Below are 20047 nucleotides of genomic sequence, written 5' to 3' on the forward strand. Positions count from 1 at the left end.
CTAAAGGGAAGAAGTACTATGACAAACAGATAAAAGGAGCACCTCTTCAACCGGGTGATCGGGTCTTAGTACGAAATCTCTCTGAAAGAGGAGGACCTGGTAAACTTCGTTCATACTGGGTAGAATCAGTACACAAAGTGGTAGAAAGAATCAAAGATGGGCCTGTGTACAAAATTCAGCCTGAAAGTGGTAAAAAGACTATTCGAGTACTGCACAGAAATCTTTTACTACCAGTAAATGACCTACCAATTGAAGGACACATTCCAAGAGTATCGATGAAACAAAGACAATCAAGTAACAGAAAGGATACCAGAATGGATGTGGACCAGGAGGAGGAATGTTCAGATGAAGAAAGATGGTATTATCCTTATATACCAGAGACTACAGAAAGTCATGATCATGTTGTGTCTCAACCAAACTCTCAAAACGTACAGAAAATCCCATTAAGAGTTTCTGCTGAAGAGTTCTATCCTACAACTACCACACCCAATCTTGAACAAGAACAAAATGATGGAACAGTAGTTGGCGACCAAATCTGGGCTACAGATATGGTGGGACTAGACACTGCAGAATTACCCTCATTAAGTCAAGACTTACCTGTGAACCAAGATATGCAAATGGAGAATAATGTTGATGGAGAAGACTCAACTCCTGTCAGAAGATCTACCAGACAAGCTAAGCCTAAAGAGATTTTTACATATGACACACTAGGTCAGCCAAGATACATACCAAGTCAGATTCACACCATACAAACTCCTACAATGCTAGCTACTCCCAGGACATGCCAGGTAGTTAACGTAGCTCCTTGGTGGCAACAAGTACCTATTTGGGTTATTTAAATCACTAAATAGTGTTCAGATACCAATTGAGTTTAATGTCGGGAGCCATTAACTGAAGGAGGGGAGAGTGTGACGGACTGGGGTTTATATGGTCACAAAACAGACACCCCAAAGCAAAGTACATATTCATTTTTTTTATATTTCTAAACATATCCCTTCTATTCTATTAATAACCAGTAGATGGCAGAGAAGGTACACAAACAGAGTCTATATAAGGCCACACACCATGTGACTGGAAATTAAACTACTTCCAGCCATAAAGCCAGTGGTCATATCTCATGCTGTTTGTGTGATTCTTTGCAGGTATGTACTCTAAATCGTTCCTAATCTGTATTAACCTGTAATAGAAAGATTCCTAAACATCTTGAGCAGATGCAGAAAAAGTCTCAGCAGATTTTATGCTATAGTTTTGCTGTAATTAGAAGTTTAGAACAGCATGTGTCAGAAACAAGTGAAAAGTGCATAAGAACATGAAAATACTGCATTAGTCAGAACAAATGTCTATGATAAACACTAAACCTTTCTAAATAGGTATATTTAAACCTGATTTATTGGAAATTGCATAGATTTATAGAAGCACATGTTTTCTGTTATTTAATATAGAAAAAAACCTATTGTATGTAAAGCTTATGTATTGCATCATACAGACATGCAATGTGCACCATCTAGTGGTTAAAAAAGAGTACTACCATGAAAATATTTGTATTAAAGCAATGCATTGCCAGTATGATTATTGCACACTTAAAGTGTACCAGAGAGATAAAGATAATTATCTATAACATTGAATAACAGGGATATATATGTTATTAAATTTAGTAATGTTCATTGTTGTAACTACGTTTTAGAATACTTTAGTTAAAATCGGTATTATATATATTGTTAATGGTTATAAACATGTGACTATAAAAATTTAAAAGATGTATTGTTATGTAAAAATTAAACTACTTCCAGCCATAAAGTCAGTTGTCATATCTCATGCTGTTTGTGTGATTCTTTGCAGTCCACGCCAAGCTGATCACCTTATCTCATCGCGTCTACAACCATCGGCTCTCTTAATTCACATTTTGAGGCCGGTAACATAAACACACACCAGCTCTTTGTCTATGTCTGTGCAAGATCTGGCACCAAATCAATGGGGAAGGGGCATCTGCAGGAACCAGGAAGAGGCAGCTGCCTCCCTGTGATTTACCCTCCTCCATTCATAGAACATTATGTAAACACACACAGTGCCAGCTCTTTGTCTATGTCTGTGCAAGATCTGGCACCAAATCAATGGAGAAGGGGCTTCTGCAGAAACCAGAACGAGGCAACCACCTCCCTATTATTTAAACAAAGAAGATGGCGGCACAGGACAGCTGTAGCAGAACAGCTGGACGAGAGGGAAAAAAAATGCTGGATACTCTGGGCTTGTAATTATGATTTTAGAGCAGAAAAAAAAATGCACTATAGGTAAGTGGGAAGAATGAGATTTTTATTGGGAGGGTGAAGTTCCTCTTTAAAGCTGAACCCCCCCCCATAATAAAGAAATATTGTCTAAGTACAAAAGACGTGTATTCTTACTTGAACCTTGTTGTGTTTTGTGTATGTAGCACTTCCCCCATAGGAATTGCCAATGTATGGGTTCCCCATTGCTGCACAGCCAGTCACACAACATTTCCTTCTTGCAACCAGACACAGAAAACAGTCTTTTGGCTAGTTTTTGCTGTTTTATTAGGGGATAACAACTTGGATGGGGTAGGGATTATGGGATGCCCAACTTGGCAAATAACAACAGATCCAGAGGCAACTTCCTCCCTATTTAGAGCTTCCACTTTTTCCTCCTGCACAAAACTTCATTCTTTGCACAGCTCTGCTGGGTTCACTGCTTTAGGAGCTAACAGTCTTTTGTTAGCCTTGGTAACAGCCTCTTACATACTAGGAACTCTCAGTCCCTTTAGAAAGTAGCACATGCAAGTGGAGTGAATTGCATCCTGTAAGTCCTTCTTCTGCGCTTCCCTGTAGACACTGATTCCCAGCTCCACTTCTGCAGAAAATTCTAACCCACCTGGCTGCCACTTCACCAGCCCACCTGGCTGCTTCTTCTTCCCAGTCTGCCTGACTGACACACACGGAAATCTCCCAGGGCAAGGTTAGATGAAGACTTAAGCACACCGCTGTCTTTAAGTGAGACATGCTACAGATGGCAGTCTCTCCCCTTGTCTGTTCCTGCACCATGCTGATCCACTTACTCTGTCTCTCTTTGCTCCTGCTGCCTCTCCGGAAAGCTTTTTGTGGCTCCAACTGCCTTCTGTGGTAGGATTGTTCCAGGCCAGCCACCAGAACTCTGGCCCAAGGTAACACCCCTCCCTGGCAGGGGTCCCTCAAGGGCCACCAACATATTCCCTCAGCACTGCTTCTCCATCTTCCACCGACTCCCTTGCTGGCATCGCCCATGTCTATTCAAGAGCTCCTTACTTCCCTGCCAGGCCTACTACCCAGGGATTGGCAAAAGGCCCCTAAACATGCAAGACAACCCTCTTAGCTTCCTCCCACTAATTTCTAGAATATTCTCCAACATTCTAGAACCAGGGGGAGGCACCAGAGAGCTGCCTGGATGAGTCAGCCAGCCCTAACCTCTAATAACCCTGACCCAGATTCCCTGTGCTCAGGCTTAGCCCTGTTTTGCCAGACTATAGTTTACCTGCACTACCGCTAGTAGCACACTAGAGGGTGCTACATGTATTTTTTTCAGATCTGTGCAGTAATCCAGTATGAAACTTTGCCTATGTGTGGGAGCTTCCTGTAATAATTTACTATTACTATTATGTGAATAAGGTATAGTTTTATTTTAAAAAAATATATAGTTGTAAGTCTTTTCCTACTGACAGCACCCATTCAAACTATTCCACGTGTGTCCATTTATGATTGTTCTCTGGTGCATTAGCGGGTGGAAAAAAAAAGCACCAGTCAGTGCATCACAATGTAGGTATTTTCAAATGACAATTCATTGTCACGTGTTGAGTGTCAGGTGTCTATACAGTTCAAAGAGGTATGCTCATAGCACATACAACACGTATTGCTGTAAAACACCTCAACACACATAAAAACTTAACCCACTTGAACTGATTTAGGAAAAAAGTCTTTCACTATTGCCACAGTATTGGATATAATCTTTCATTCTCTAAACTCTTGGTGCCCCACCTGCAGCCCAAGGGCCTTTGGACCCCAGCAGTATGTAGTGGGAGCATTGATTTGTAAAGAAACCATAATAACAATGATCTCTATCAGTCTCTTATTTTTCGGTCTTTAACGGTCTCCTGCAGCATAGCTCGTCTTCAGCCACACCTGTAGAATTTCCTTAGTCTCTGGCTATATGCTGTTCAAATCTCGGCCAGTTCAGCAGAAACTGGCCAAGATTCGAACCGTTAATGGGCAGGCTGAATGTACCAAGCTGATCAATCGAGCCTGCTGAATTTTCTTGCGATTATCGCAATTGGCTACACGCGACCGGACTTTTCAACAGACTAGGTCCGACAGAATGAATCCGTCGAATATTACGAATGTGTGTGGGCTCCAGCGGACTTTTCCCCAAAAGTCCGACGGACCTAGAAATAAAACACGTTTCTTTCCAATGGCCTCGAGTCCGGTCGAAAAATCCGTTCATCTGTATGCTAGTCCGACGGACGAAAACCGACGCTAGGGCAGCTATTGGCTACTGGCTATGAACTTCCTTATTCTAGTCCGGTCGTATGTCATCACGTTTGAATCTGTCGGACTGTGGTGTGCTTGTGTGTGGCCAAGTCCGTTCGTTCGGAATGTCCGTCGGAACTCTGCCGAAAGTCCGTCGGGAAGACCGTCTGACCTAGTCCGTCGAAAAGTCCGGTTGTGTGTACACGGCATAAGATGACCACCACTGCTCTATGAAAATGTAAAACAAAAATGTATGCAATTGTTTAACATTGTTGACATTTCCATTTTTGTAAATCAGGCCATTTATATACAGTGCTTATGCTGCGGCTGATATCTTTTTTTTGAGGAGAAAGTGAGCAATTTATTGGTTGCTTTATTTGCATACTTGCTCATCTTTTTAAATAAGTCATGGATGATGAAAAATGCATGCACAAATATAAAAGTAACAAAGTATTGCTGAGCACAAGAAACTAATTTTCAGGATCAGACAGTGTTAATGTTAGTGTTATATAAAAACAATAAACTTGGCAGAATTATGTACAGAGTACCAAGTACGATGGTGAATTCTGTGTTCTCTATATAATACATCACCCTTGCAGAACAATCCTCATAGTTGTCTGAGGCTATAGTTTGCACAGTAGCGGGCACACTATTGAGTACACATTCCAGTACTCAGTATGACTAAGGGACACACAGTAGCACACATCCAGACATTCTGATGTGCATGAACACACTGTTCCGTGGGGGGTGAGGATGTTGTTTGTCTCTCTGCTGTGTTCCTCTCCCCATCTGCCCCTCCTTTATCACCCCTCCCTCGCCCCTACCTCCCCTTCTCTTTTATGCCCTCACCTAACTGACCCCCTCACACCCTCCTCTTCTGTCCTAGATTTAAGAGTTCTGGCACCATTCCCTGTGTTACTTGTTGTGAAAGTCAAGGGAAAGACTGTTGAGAGAGGGAGGAATTAAAAGAGAAAGAAAGAGGCCCTCTGACTGTAGCGACAAACGGAAAGAGACAGACCTTAACGGTTACAGGCAGCAGAAGAAAACATAGACTGCCAAGGCTTAAATATATAAAGGTGCCATCTTTTAGTGGCAAGCACTGAAAGTTATTCCCACGCTAAATACATCTGCATGACCGTTATCCTCTCAAGAATAAAGTTCCATCCATGATTTAAAGCATATCTAATCCCAAAAGCAAAAATGTAATCCATTGCAGATTACCAATCCATAGTTGGGGTGGCTGCATTAGTTTTCTCTCTTTTTAGGTTTATTTTCCTTTATTTTCACCGGGTGATCCTGCCTTTAAGTCTGTTATTTTTCAGCTTCCTCTAAGAGACCAAGCTTTCGAGTGAAAATGCAAGCTACAGGGTTGAGACCAACCATTTAGAACCGACATGGGTGTCAGTTTTTATTCTTCTATGTTATCCTAAATAGAAAAAAGCTGTTGTTAACTGCTTAAAAAGTGTTAGCTGTAGATCAGGTTTGTTAGTCAAGTCCATCTAAAGCTGCCCACACACAGAAAACTGTATTTAATTTAGCCTGCTATACAGGCTGAACCTCCCGCTGTGCCTATTGTATTTTGACAGACATCCTGCTGGCTCTGCATTACATACTTCTGCCCCCTTCACCCTGCATTGCTTACTCCTGACCTCTACACTGTTTGTTACATACCAATGACTCCTGAACTCTGCATTACATACTACTGTACCCTGCATTTTGTGCTTTTACTACTTACTACTAACTTCTGAACTCTGCATTACTTACTTCTGACCCCTGCAGTACATACTACTGACATCTGAACCCTGCAATATTTACTCCTGACCACTGCACTCTGTGGTATTGACCTCTTAACTCTGTTTTAGGCTGGGTTCACACTGCTGCGGTGTACGAGATCGGATGTGATTCGTACCGCACTGCAGTGCAAACCACATGCGATCTCTGTGCGATGCGATTTCAGCCATACAGATAGTATGGCTGAATTCACATCGCATCCGGCCCAAACTCGCACAGGACCCTTTTTTTGGTCCGCAGCAGAATCGGATCGCATGGGTGTTCACACCATGCGATCCGATTCCTGTCCGAGTTTGCAGATCGCACTGCGATATGCGAACTGATTTGGAGGTGTCATTAACTTTTCACTGACACTCCCAGCAGTTCGCATAGGGCAGTGTGAAATGCCGCCGGGAGGCATGTGATGCGGGAACCCGCCGCGGATTTGCAGCGTTCCCGCATCGCTCCAGTGTGAACCCAGCCTTATACTGCTGACCTCTGAACTCTGCGCTATTACTGACCCCTGAACTCTTCAAACCTTCCTTACTTTTTAGTGGGGCCTTGTTAGGTTATTGCCTCAAAAAAAGTTCAGATTTCTTGTGATCTTTTCCATGTTGTTCAGGTAGGTCTCGGCCTTTCCAGGGTTGCCTACTCCTGATTAAGAGTGTCACTTGGGTGACAGCTCTGAGTCTGCCGGGCCTGCTGACAATACATCCAAAATGTAGGTCCATTAGCAGTCCCTGGATTTATGTATGTCTACACTAGGTAGCTTTTACAGGTAAATAACATACATTAAATGGACATGCATGTGACTTCATACCGTATTATGAGCGAACATGCCTTGAAATTGCACCTTAACACAACAACGTTTTTCAACTTTACCAACTAGTGCTTCTTGTACTGTGGTCAAACTTTATATTAACATTTGCTTGTAAGCAAACTTAAACAGAAATTATATGATATACAGTATCTTACAAAAGTGAGTACACCCCTCACATTTTTGTAAATATTTTATTCTATAGTTTCATGTGATAACACTGAAGCAATAACACTTTACTACAATGTAAAGTAGTGAATGTACAGCTTGTATAACAATGTAAATTTGCTGTCTCCTCAAAATAACTCAACACACAGCCATTAATGTCTAAACCGCTGGCAACAAAAGTGAGTACACCCCTTAGACCCCTTTCACACTGGGGCGCTTTGCAGGCACTATAGCTCAAAAAAGTCCTGCTAGCAGCATCTTTGGAACGGTGAAGGAGCAGTGTATACACCACTCCTAAACCGCTCCTGCCCATTGAATTCAATGGGGCAGAGCGGCTATACCACCGGCATAGCGCTGCTGTAGCTTCGCTTTGCGGTGGTTTTTAACTCTTTCTCTGCTGCTAGTGGGGGTTAAAACCACCCCACTAGTGGCTGAATAGCGCCGCTAAAATGACAGTATAGCGGCACTAAAAATACAAAGCTGCCCGAGCGCCAGCAGTGTGAAAGGGGCCTAAACGAAAATGTCCAAAAGTGTCAATATTTTGTGTGGTCTCCATTATTTTCCAGCACTGCCTTAACCGTCTTGGGCATGAAGTTCACCAGAGCTTCACAGGTTGCCACTGGAGTCCTCTTCCACTCCTCCATGACAACATCCACCTTCCATTTGAGGATGCCCCACAAATGCTCAATAGGGTTTAGATCTGAAGACATGCTTGGCCAGTCCATCACCTTTACCCTCAGCTTCTTTAGCAAGACAGTGGTCATCTTGGAGGTGTGTTTGGGGTCGTTATGTTGGAATACTGCCCTGCAGCCCAGTCTCTGAGGGGAAGGGATCATGCTCTGCTACTGTGTGTCACAGTACATGTTGGCATTCATGGCTCCCTCAATAAACTGTAGATCCCCAGTGCTGGCAGCACTCATGCAGCCCCAGATGCTTGACACTATCTGAATCAAATAAGTTTATCTTGGTCTCATCAGACCACAGGACATGGTTCCAGTAATCTATTTCCTTAGTCTGCTTGTCTTCAGCAAACTGTTTGCGGGCTTTCTTTTGTATCTTCTTTAGAAAAGATTTCCTTCTGGGGTGACAGCCATGCAGACCAATTTGATGCAGTATATGGCGTATGGTCTGAGCACTGACAGGCTGAACCCCCACCCCTTCAACCTCTGCAGCAATCCTGGCAGCACTCATATGTCTATTTCCCAAAGACAACCTCTGGATATGACGCTGAGCATGTGCACTCAGCTTCTTTGGTCAACCATGGCGAGGCCTGTTCTGAGTGGAACCTGTCCTGTTAAACCACTGTATGGTCTTGGCCACCATGCTGCAGCTCAGTTTCAAGGTATTGGTAATCATCTTATAGCCTAGGCCAGTAATGGCGAACCTTGGCACCCCAGATGTTTTGGAACTACCTTCCCATGATGCTCGACTACACCGCAGAGTGCCAAAGCATCATGGGAAAAGTAGTTCCAAAACATCTGGGGTGCCAAGGTTCGCCATCACTGGCCTAGGCCATCTTTATGTAGAGCAACAATTATTTTTTTTAGATCTTCAGAGAGTTCTTTGCCATGAGGTGTCATGTTGAACTTCCAGTGACCAGTATAAGAGAGTGATAGTGATAACACCAAATTTAAAACACCTGCTCCTCATTCATACCTGAGACCTTGTAACACTAACGAGTCACATGACATCGGGGAGAGAAAATGGCTAATTGGGTCCAATTTGGACATTTTCACTTAGGGGTGTGCTCAGGGCTGGACTGGGACAGAAATTTGGCCCTGGACTTCATCCAGACCGGCCCCCTTACATCAGAGTGACCCATCAGCAGCCCCCTTACATCAGAGTGACCCATCAGCAGCCCCCTTACATCAGAGTGACCCATCAGCATCCCCCTTACACCAGAGTGTCCCATCAGCAGCCCCCTTACACCAGAGTGACCCATCAGCAGCCCCCTTACATCAGAGTGTCCCATCAGCAGCCCCCTTACATCAGAGTATCCCATCAGCAGCCCCCTTACATCAGAGTGTCCCATCAGCAGTCGCCTTACATCAGAGTGTCCCATCAGCAGCCCCCTTACATCAGAGTGTCCCATCAGCAGCCCCCTTAGATCAGAGTGTCCCATCAGCAGCCCCCTTAGAACAGAGTGTCCCATCAGCAGCCCCCTTACAACAGATTGTCCCATCAGCAGCCCCCTTACACCAGAGTGTCCCATCAGCATCCCCCCTTACATCAGAGTGTCCCATCAGCAGCCCCCTTACACCAGAGTGACCCATCAGCAGCCCCCTTACACCAGAGTGACCCATCAGCAGCCCCCTTACACCAGAGTGTCCCATCAGCAGCCCCCTTACATCAGAGTGTCCCATCAGCAGCCCCCTTACATCAGAGTGACCCATCAGCAGCCCCCTTACATCAGAGTATCCCATCAGCAGCCCCCTTACATCAGAGTGTCCCATCAGCAGTCGCCTTACATCAGAGTGTCCCATCAGCAGCCCCCTTACATCAGAGTGTCCCATCAGCAGCCCCCTTAGATCAGAGTGTCCCATCAGCAGCCCCCTTAGAACAGAGTGTCCCATCAGCAGCCCCCTTAGATCAGAGTGTCCCATCAGCAGCCCCCTTAGATCAGAGTGTCCCATCAGCACCCCCTTAGATCAGTGTCCCATCAGCAGCCCCCTTAGATCAGAGTGACCCATCAGCAGCCCCCTTAGATCAGAGTGACCCATCAGCAGCCCCCTTAGATCAGAGTGACCCATCAGCAGCCCCCTTAGATCAGAGTGACCCATCAGCAGCCCCCTTACAACAGATTGTCCCATCAGCAGCCCCCTTACACCAGAGTGTCCCATCAGCATCCCCCTTACATCAGAGTGTCCCATCAGCAGCCCCCTTACACCAGAGTGACCCATCAGCAGCCCCCTTACACCAGAGTGACCCATCAGCAGCCCCCTTACATCAGAGTATCCCATCAGCAGCCCCCTTACATCAGAGTGTCCCATCAGCAGCCACCTTACATCAGAGTGTCCCATCAGCAGCCCCCTTTCATCAGAGTGTCCCATCAGCAGCCCCCTTACATCAGAGTGTCCCATCAGCAGCCCCCTTAGATCAGAGTGTCCCATCAGCTTCCCTAATGCTCTCTCCAGCATATGACGGAAGCTTCTCCTCCTGACAGGCAGTGAATCACGATCAGTCACTGTCAGAGAGGAGCGACTCCAGGACTGCACCAGACCGGCCCACTGAGCCATCGGCCCACCGGGAATCTCCCGGTAGTCCCGATGGCCAGTACATGCCTGGGTGTGCTCACTTTTGCAGCCAGCAGTTTAGACATTAATGGATGTGTGTTGAGTTATTTTGAGGGGACAGGAAACGTACACTGTTATACAAGCTGTACACTCACTACTTTACATTGTAGCAAAGCGTAGATTCTAAAGGGTGCCTTGACTGAAATAAGGTAGAAAAACACTGGCCTAACAGTTCTACTGTGATCTACTTTCCTATGACATTAATCATCCAACTGTTCAGTCATTTGGAACGTATATAACTTGTAATATTATTCTGCTAAAACTTGCAAGAACCAGATTAATGGCATTTGTTATCCACAGGTTTTACCTCTTTCCTGTAGCATCATTAAAACTAATTGGTACGTATGTTACTTATAATTCTTGAGGATAATAATTATTGCATATGTCCCCTTATGTTAATCAGGGTCACTGCTTTACTGCCGTCTATCGCATAGCCACCAATGTCTGCATCTGCACGTCACTCTCTGTCCCTGACACACATCGGGGTCCTATTGGAAATCAATAAACAGAATGCCTTGGGGCAACGACAGCCCCATTTGCTCACAGAACCATCCTGTCCTATACTAGTTCTGCCCCTCTCCCTGCGCCCTCACAGCTCTAGAAGATGTTCATGAGAGTAATTCTGATTCTCCGTCCACGCTTTCTGGTTTTTGTCTTCTGGAAAATGGACACTGGAAACATTGACATTGAGTTTGCCGTAATGATGTGAATTAAAGGGAGGACAAAAGAAAAAAAATATATATAATAATGCAAGTCATTGCCTTTTAGCCAATCAAAAGGAAGAGGCTCACTCCAAAATATTAGAAAAAGAGGCAATACTTTTAAAGATATATTTGCCTGGGAGAAGCGCAGCGTGAGAAATTTAACCGAGGAGAACCAAGTGTGTTACTCAAGACCTGTTTTCTCAGGTGAGAAATCCCACAAAAAGCACATCTGTGCCTCTCTTTCTAGGCACGTTTCTCTCCCTATTTCTTCTGCTTCCTTCCAAACTGTCCATTTCATGTTGAGAGCCAAGATTTCACAGTTGGAAAATAACAAGAAGGAATCCAGCCAGAAAAGAAGAAAGGGGGAGAGAGTGATAGGGAGACAAAGAGGAAAGTGTGTGGGGAAGGAGGGAACACATATGAAGTCTTCATTTCAAGGGTAATTACATAGAATGTGCTTTATTCACTGAACTCGGGGTATCAAAATAACAACCTGGTTGAACTTTTTTCAGTAAGTTCATTAAGTAGTGCTATGTTGTAACCCTTTGTGTCCTATCATTGTTGAGGTGTCATTAGCGTGCCTGCTCTAAGCAACAGAAACCTGATTTTGATGGGTTGGCTTGTGTTTAAGGACCGATAGATTTAAAGGAAACTTGTAAAAAGAAAATAAGGGGGCTGCAATCACTACAATGGCCTACTTTTGAAAATGTTAGTTTCCTGGCTGTCATGCTGGTGCTTTGGCTTCAGTCCTTTCTGAAACACTGACCCTCAACAAGCCTGAAGTTCGAGAAGGTTGAAGTGAAGTCAGGACACCTAATCCAGTGTTTCTCAACTCCAGTCCTAAAGGCGCCCCAACAGGTCGTGTTTTCAGGCTTTCCGTTATTTTGCACAGGTGATTTAAACAGTTTCACTGCCTTAGTATTTATCACAGCCGTTTCACCTCAGGGAAATCCTGAAAACATGACCTGTTGGGGCGCCTTGAGGACTGGAGTTGAGAAACACTGACCTAATCGACATACTTGTTCCTGGTCAGTGACTAAGAAAGAGCTGAGGCCATTGGAATAACCTGACGATCAGTAAAGTCGTTTCTGAAGGAGATGTCAGCATGCATACTCCATATTTGCGCTAAACAGGATTCTCATTTGATGGTGAGTTAAATAATCTGACTGCTAGAAGATGTTTAGTAAGTTCACTATGAATGAATATGCATGTTGTTAACCTATACCTACAGTGGGGAAATAATTATTTGATCCCCTGCAGAATTTGTAAGTTTGCCCACTTACAAAGAAATTAAGGGGCTTTAATTTGCATCATAGGTGTATTTTAAACATGAATTTAAAGATAGAATATCAACCAAAAATCTGGGAAAAAAAACACATGAAACAAATGCAATAAATTAAGTTACAGTTCAAAAAAAAGTATTTGATCCCCAAGCAAAACATGACTTAGTACTTAACGGAGAAACCCTTGTTGGCAAGCACAGAGGTAAGAGTTTCACAAGGTTTCTTGTAGTTGTTTACCAGGTTTTTACACATCTCAGGAGGGATTTTGGTCCACTCTTCTTTACAGATCTTCTGTAAATCCTTAGGGTTTCTTGGCTGTCTCTTGGCAGCTGGAAGTTTCATCTCACTCAATACATTTTCTATGGGATTAAGGTCTGGAGACTGACTAGGTCACTCCATGACTGTAATGTGCTTCTTCTTGAGCCACTCCTTTGTTGCCTTGTTTTCGTTCATTGTCAAGCTGAAAGACCCATCCACTAGCCAACTTCAGTGTTCTGGCTGAGGGAAGAAGGGTCTCATCCAAGATTTTGCAATACAAGGCCCCGTCCATTGGCCCCTCAATGCGGCAAAGTCGGCCTGTACCTTTAGCAGAGAAACAGCCCCAAAGCATAATGTTTACACCTCCATGCTTGACTGTAGGGATGGTTAGGGTCATAGTCATCAATTTTCTTCCTCCAAACACGGCAAGTCGAGTTAATGCCAAAGAGCTCCATTTTGGACTCATCTGACCACAGCACTTTCTCCCAGTCTTTCTCTGAATCATTTAGATGTTCATAGGCATGACTGTACATGTGCCTTCTTGAGGAGGGGGACTCCGGCTTCTGTCAGACACACCAACATACACACGGGCAGAATGCTGGCCGCTTTTTTTTTAACCAGAAAATGTATCCTGACATTCTGCCCAAGTGTACAGTGCTTAAGTCGGATTTTCCTCAGGACACTTGGGTCTCTTACTTTTTAGCATTAACATAATTCCACTTGATCATCTGTTAAGATCACATGACCTCATTTATCACTTCTATGCTGCTGATACTCAGATATACATTCAAATTAAATCTAATTCTAATTTGGCTGTTTCTCTCCTATCTCACTGCATCTGTGACATAAAAACATGGATGACTCAAAATTTCCTTCAACTGACCAGTGATAAGACTGAAATCGTTCTTATTGGCACACTTGTCAACTTTTTAAAGTCAGTCCTTTAACTCTATCAGTTAATGGTAGTGTTCCTGAGCTTCAGTCTAAATTGAAACTCTGGGGGTGATTATTGATGCTAACATTTTATCCACATGTACAGAATGTTGTCAGAACTTCTTTTTTTCCACTTGAAAAAAAAACATTTAATTATGCCCTATATAAACATACATTGTGGCTAAAAAGCTGAGATTTGTGTACTCTTCGCTTAACTATTGTAATGCTGTACTTGCTGGAGTACCTAGTTCCACACTTAACAGACTACAGTATGTCCAAAATTTGACTGCCAGAATCCTGACTATGGTCTGGTGCAAGTGATCATACTACTCCTATCCTTGAGTTACTAAGCTTACTAGCTGTGAGGTTGTATATTGACGTCAATGTCCTCATGTTCACCTAAAAGGCTCTGCACAGCTTGGCACCCCATTATCTGTCTAAACTTTCACCATCCTCCCCATCCTCTTGTAACCTTCTCTCTTCTAATTCTGAACTACTGTGTTTTCCCCAAAACCATCTATGTGCTATGGGGACAAGGCCTTTTACTGTTAGGCCTCAACACTCTGGACTTCTCTTCCCGAAAACATCAGAGATTCAGTGAGCGGAGACGACCCTGTCATCCGCCTGCTCAGCGGGAAACAGCGGAACGAGCCCCAGCTGAGCAAAGCAGAGTCCGTCAGGCGAACCCGCCTGTGTGAAAGAGCCCTTAGAATTTTGTTAGTTTGAGAAAAAATTGCCATCCTGCTCCCTCAAATTTTCTTGGCACGACGGTTGCTCATTTGACCCAGTGGTGGCTGGTGCTCCATTGGGGGGGGGGGGCAGAAAACAAATAGAGAATAGAATCAGGACAGTTATAAATATAGGATGGAAGGCACATGCGCGGCGGCTACATGGACGGTCGCATGTCCTGAGAGCTCCGCTCCGACCCGCTCATCCCGCCACAGCCAACACTAGCAGGAGATAGTCATCGCCGTTCACCCTGCGGCCCCCCGCGGGTCCGATCGACCCCTCCGCATGAACGGGAACACGGCCAGGCGCAGCCTAGCTAAACAACTGGCCACCGATCCGCCGCCTGCGGCCTTTTTTAAGATGGCGACCGCCCGAACAGCGCGAGGCCTACCTCTGGATCCGGACGAATCCATCGCCGATCTGTCTCCCAAGGCTGTGCAGCGCGAGGATGGTCATCCGACTACTGTGAGTAGCATACAGCTGCCTTTATTATCTCCCTCCTCTACGGGAATCTTTGCTGGGCAGAACTATCAAGGGCTCCCCACTCACTCCCATGGAGGATTTCTCTGCCACCCCCGACCCCCCCTAGGGCTCATCTCATGCCTCATCCAGCTGCCCCCTCAGACTTTTCATCCCTGATGGAAACCTTCTCTTCCATGCTTTCCAGAGGCCTGGCCCAAAACGCATCGCAGATCACGTCCATAATACAGGCTGATCTACAACACCTGGGCACCAGAATAGAAGCGATCAAACTAAAAACTGACCAGACGATCGCCATGGCCCAACAAAATACTGACAGGATCCAGGATCTACATGATCAGCTTGAAACCGCATACTCTAAAATTGATGACCTTGAAAACAGGAATCGCAGATATAATTTCAGGCTCAGAGGAATTCCTGAAACATTTAAAGATACAGACTCGGTTGTTCGGTCCTTTATCAAAAGTCTGCTCCCTGATATACAAGACCAGTGGCTGCACACACACAGAGCGCTGCAACCCCCCTGACAAGATGGCCTCCCCAGAGACATTGTTGTCAAGCCGCATTTTTTCAAAGTCAAAGAGGATATAATGCGCAAGGCCCGGGAGTCTGACAACTTAACATTCCAAGGCCACTCAGTGCAACTGTTTGCGGACCTCTCCCCTTACACTATACAGAAAAGGAGATCCCTGAAGCCTCTCCTGCAGGTCCTGTCTCAAAAATCAATCCCATACAAATGGGCTTTTCCGTTTAGACTTAATTTCTCCTTTCTGAATAAATCTTACAGCTTTGCCAATTTTGTTGATGGTGAACACATCTTACTTCACCTGGGCCTCCTTTCTACATCTCCTATCCCTCCGCTGGATCCGAGACTCTCCCTGTCAACGAAGAGACCTCCCCCGGCGAGCCCTCCCAAACCCCTCTGGCAGAAGCAACAAGCAAAACGATCGAAGGATGGCCACCCAACCTGAGGATGACTAATCACTCTTCCTTTCTCCCATCGCCCACCTCTTTTTTCCGCTTGCTCTTTTTTTTTCCCTTGTTTAGGGTTTGGCGCCACAGTCTGGACTGCAACCTAAGTCCGGCCTGGTGTTTCCTGATTGACTCACCTCTTACTTAACAGGCACCATTACTTGTTAGACATCTCATAAGTTCCCCGTTAATGTATAACCTAACTTTTGGAGCCCCTCATCTCTCCCCCTACCCTAGGGGGAGCGGGGATGGACTCCTGAGCTCTTTCACTGATTGAAACAGATTCTCTACTCTGAAGGAGCTCTGTCCTTTTGTCTGAAATATACATAACTGCCCACTTAATTTTATGTTTTTCTTTATTTCCCCTCCCCCCCTTTTTTTTCTTCTCCCCCTTCCCCTTCTATCCCCCCAATTTTCCTCCTAGCTCTATCATTTTTTAATGGCGGATGGGTCGGAGCGGCTGCTCTGCGCCTCCTCTCTCTCAGCCCTTGTACACACGGTCGGACATTTCAACAACCAAATCCGTCGGATTTTGTCCGACGGATTTTGTCTGACGGATTGTGTCCGAAACTGTTGCATACACACGGTTGGACAAAGTTGTTGGAAAATCCGATCTTTCAGAACGTGATGACGTAATTTCGTTATGATGGGACTACGTTCAGGCTAGTAGCCAATAGCTTTGATGTAGGAATTTGATCTGAGCATGCGTGGCACTTTGTCCGATCGGAATTCTCTACACATGATCAGAGTATGTCCGATCGGACCAGTTTGTCGGAAAATATTTCCAGCAAGTTGGAAAATTTGGTCCGACGAATATTCCGTCGGAAACAGTCCGATGCATACCACACACAGTCGGATTATCCGACAAAATGGTCCGATAGGACACATTCCGACGGATTCTCCGACTGTGTGTACAAGGGCTCAGAGTTGTATTTTTCCCCCACTCGGAGACCTTGGTAAGAACCCCTTATTGGGGCTTTTGCTTTTCCTTCTTTTTTATGGTCATTTTTTTGGCAAATGGCATGGGTTGGGGTGCAGCCTCCCCACCCAGTAGGAAGACTTCGGTCTTGGTTAGGCTGCATTTACACAATGAGCACTTTTACATGTTTCACTTATTTATTTTCACTTGTTATTAATATGTTGTGTCTTTCCTTCTCAGGTGCCTCACTCTCTGCCCTCCTTTCTTTTTCTCCCCCTTCCTCTCCATCCGAGTCCTCCAGAAACCCAGCTCTTCATCTTCCACTGTGCCCTCGGAATCCAGTGGGAGCGTTGTTCATCCGCAGCATCTCATCCCAGGAGATCGGGGTAAGAACCTCATACACACAGCACACCTCCCTACCTCTGGTCCATGGCCTCTGACTCCAAACTCTCCAACAATCTAAAGATAGTTACACACAACGTTCAGGGTTTAAATTCGCCAATCAAAAGACGTAAAATCTTTCAGCTCTATCACTCCCAGCGCCTAGAGGTCCTGCTATTGCATTAAACTCATTTCCCAAAATCCTATACTCCTTCATTCCTTTCCGGACACTATCCCCAATTCTTTCTCTCCAATGCCATTAACAAGACAAAGGGCGTTGCAATATGCTTTGCCAAAAATATGGGCTTCTCTCACTCATTCACATTTAGTGATCGAGAGGGTAGATATATCTTGATCAAGGGCTCTATAGAGGGCACCTTATATTCATTTGTTTCTTATTATGCCCCAAACAAGAATCAGGCCTGCTTCTTTTCCTCCATGCTGTCCACTCTTGGCCCACTGCTGGAGGGGAAAATTGTAATGGGAGGGGATACTAACCTCCCCTTCGATCAATCCCTAGACAAATCGTCCAAGCGGACCCCTCAATCTCGGAAACCCCCGAGACAGAGCACTAAAATCGCCTCCTCGCTATATACTCTGGGTCTGGTGGACATCTGGAGAGAACTGAACCCTATTTCAAAAGACTACACCCATTTTTCTGCCCCTCACCAACTCCACACCAGAATCGACCACGTCTTCATCCAATCCCACAACATCCCTTCCACGAGTAAAGCTATAATTAGGGACTCCCCCATCTCTGACCACTCTATGGTCATAGTTTATTTTAAACGATCATACGTGTCAGGACACAGGTACTCTATATCCCCAGAATCCCTGTGGGCAGCCCACAAGGCGGTAATCAGGGGTAAGATTATCCAACTTTCTTCCCAGCTTAAGAAGGGAAGGAGGATTGAGATAGATAAACTCACCAGGGAGTTTCATTCCCTAAGTAAAGCTCATAAACGTGACCCAACTAGTGCTTCGCTGCTTTCCCTTGAATCGGCCCGAACCTCCTTAAACTTAGCTCTTACCACCGTGGCAGAGAAACACCTTTGATGGTCAGGAGCCCGCTTCTACTCTCAAAAAGACAAAATAGGAACCAAACTGGCAGTAAAATTGTCCCCCAGACCACGCGTCCACTCCTTCCCCAAAATTCGTACCCTCTCAGGTGATCTGTCTCACAACCCACACAGCATTATGGAAACATTTCATAAGTTTTATCGTTCCTTATATAGGGATGATCACCCTGTCCCCCTATCCCAACTAGTCGACTTTCTTGACTCGGTCCCTCTACCGAAACTCTCTTCGGATCACTCGGATCTTTTGGAAGACCCGATTTCTGAAGCAGAATTTCTGGGAGTCATAAAACACCTAAAACAGAACTCAGCCCCCGGCCCAGACGGCTTTTCAGTTGGATACTATAAAAAATTTGCGTCGACGCTTGCCCCGGTCATGGCTAAATTTTATAACTCGCTCAGGTCCGGCTCTCCCCTGGACAAAGCCCTTAACCTGGCATATATTTCAGTGATACCAAAACCGGGCAAAGATTCCACGTTGGTCTCTAACTTCCGCCCCATCTAGCTTATCAATAATGACCTTAAAATCTTTACGAAAATACTCTCCAACAGACTTTCATCCTTTATAGCCCAATATATCCACAAAGACCAGGTGGGCTTTGTCCTGGGGAGACAAGGACCTGACCAAATTAGGAGAACAGTAGATATAGTTTCTCTCCTCAATTTGGGATGGCGGACCCCGTCAAGAGGGTTTCCTTTTGTCAATAGATCTTCAAAAAGCTTTTGACACCATCTCCTGGCATTATCTGTTTAATGTACTGCAGAGATGGGGTTTTGGCCAACACTTTCTACAATCACTGCGATCCTTATATTCGACCCCTTCTGCGCAAGTCAGACTCCAAGGATGCTTGTCTGACCCCCTCGTAATATAAAAAGGCACCAGACAGGGTTGTCCCCTTTCCCCCCTCCTGTTCGCCATTGTGATCGAGACCCTAGCAATAACCATTAGAGATCACCCTGATATTAAGGGAGTTAGGTGCGGAGGTCAGGAACACAAATGTGCGCTGTTCGTGGACGACTTACTGTTATATGTCACTTCTCCCCTGATCTCCACCCCTAACATCTTCTCTGTGCTTGATACCTTCGGCAAGGTCTCGGGCCTGCGCGTGAATCCCTCGAAGTCCCTGGCCCTTAACATCATGGTCTCTCCAGAACGCCTTGATAGCTTACGTAGCCATTTTCCCTTTTCTTGGTGCCAATCATCTCTTCCATACCTCAGGGTTAACATCTCCCCTACAATAGACACCTTATACACCTCTAACTATCCTCCAGCCTTTCGGAAGCTCACATCTGACCTCACGAGCTGGGATAAGCAGAACATTTCCTGGGGGGGCGGCATCAATGCAATCAAGATGACCCTGCTTCCCCGTCTTCTTTACCTATTTAGATCCCTCCCAATCCCGATTATAAAATCCCATTTACAGGCCCTGCAAACCAAAATTCTCCAATTCGTTTGGAACCCCAAAGGCAGGCGCTGTTCGAAACATATCTTATATAGATTAAAATCCCAAGGTGGCCTAGCCCTGCCTAACCTCTGGTGGTATTACCAGGCGGCGCAACTCGCACAAATATCTACTGTCTACTCTAAGGGTCCGAAACCAGACTGGGTTGCAATTGAAAGACAAGCCATTCCCCGTCATACGATCGATTACATCATATGGTCCCCCTCCAAACTTAGGCCCCCAATCTTGGCCCCCACTCTCTCCCACTCAATAGCCCTGTGCGACCAACTACACAAACAGACAGCCCTCGTTTC

This window comes from Lithobates pipiens, unplaced genomic scaffold, assembly GCF_037356315.1.
Source record: "Lithobates pipiens isolate NorthernLeopardFrog02 unplaced genomic scaffold, aLitPip1_a1.2 Scaffold_3, whole genome shotgun sequence".
Taxonomy (NCBI): domain Eukaryota; kingdom Metazoa; phylum Chordata; class Amphibia; order Anura; family Ranidae; genus Lithobates; species Lithobates pipiens.